Here is a 1,309-nt window from a genome sequence, read left to right on the forward strand (position 1 = left end):
CCAAAGAATTTCTCCCTCCCATCTCAGCTCCAGCTCCCTCTGCCAGCTGGAAACCCTTCCCCCTGCTCCCATCCCTCCCTGCCCTTGTCCCAAGCCCCTCCCCAGCTTTCCTGGAGCCCCTTCAGGCACTGGAAGGTCAGCTCATCCCATCCCAGGGAGATGGTGCTTCCACCCCTGAAGTGGCTCGTGAGCCCAGATTATTTTAGGGATGCACCCTGGGTGCTCCCAGGCCATGGGGTGGGTGGTCAGGATGGGATCATCTGCAGTGAAGAGGATTTATAGGAGTGTGGGACTGTTGGGCTGTGGGGCTAAGGAGGAGCCCAGCTCATCTGCAGCCACACTTTCTGGTGTCCAAGGGGAAGGTGAGGAGGTCCACCACACAGGTGGCTATCCTGGCCCCCACGACCTTCATGGGAACTGTTGGGAGCACCTCAGGTGGCCTTGAACCCAACCATGGTGCAGGTGCTGGTGGGTGGACAGCAGAGAGGGGCCAGGATGGGTGGAGTGGGGAGTGGTGGCATCTGCTGGAGAGTTGTCCTCTGGACAGCTGGCCATGGAAAGTTGTCCCATTTGGGGGTGCAGGAGGGGAGGACAGAAACTGAGGGTGTTTGTCCAACCTAGGAGAGCTGGAGCCCTGAAAGAGTCTCCCATTTTTTGCCTGTTACACCTTCCTCCCTCTCTTCCCTCCCTCCCCTCTCCAAGCTTCCAGGCTGGCACCAGGGGGGGGTTCCAGCTGGAGCTGGGACCCCCATGGTTTGTCCACCTGCTCCATGGGGTGTCCACTCCTTTCTTAGGGTGTCCACTTCCAGCAGCTGGGGAAAAAACGGGGTCACCCAGACCTGGGGAAAGGGGAGGGGGTGACACCTGCCCCACTGTGGGTATGGTGGCCCCCCTGGGACGTTGAAAGTTGGGGTCCCTGGTGGCAGGGACTGGGGGGTTGTTGTGGCTGGGGATGTCCCCCACCCCCCATACAATGGGGGAGAGGCTTGAGGGAAGGGATGGGGAGGGGTTCCCTGGGAGGAGGGTCCTTGGTGCACCCCAGAAGGGATGAGGGGGGTTCCCTGGGGGTGGGGGTCCCCAAGTCAGCCTGGGAAAGATGGGGGGGGAGGGGGAAGTCCCCTGGGATCCCCATCCAGGAAGTGTTGGGAGAGCTTTTCTGGGTATGGGGGGGGTCCCCAAGGAGGGATAGAGGGGTTCCCTGGGGATGGGATACCCAGGACAGCCTGGAGGAGATGGAGGGGTGGGATCCCCAGGTATGGGGGTCCCTGCAGCCACAAGGCCAGAGCAGGAGGACCTGGGGTAGATCCTC

The sequence above is a fragment of the Chaetura pelagica genome, unplaced genomic scaffold (genome assembly GCF_000747805.2).
Source record: "Chaetura pelagica isolate M959 unplaced genomic scaffold, ChaPel_1.0 scaffold555, whole genome shotgun sequence".
Lineage (NCBI taxonomy): Eukaryota > Metazoa > Chordata > Aves > Apodiformes > Apodidae > Chaetura > Chaetura pelagica.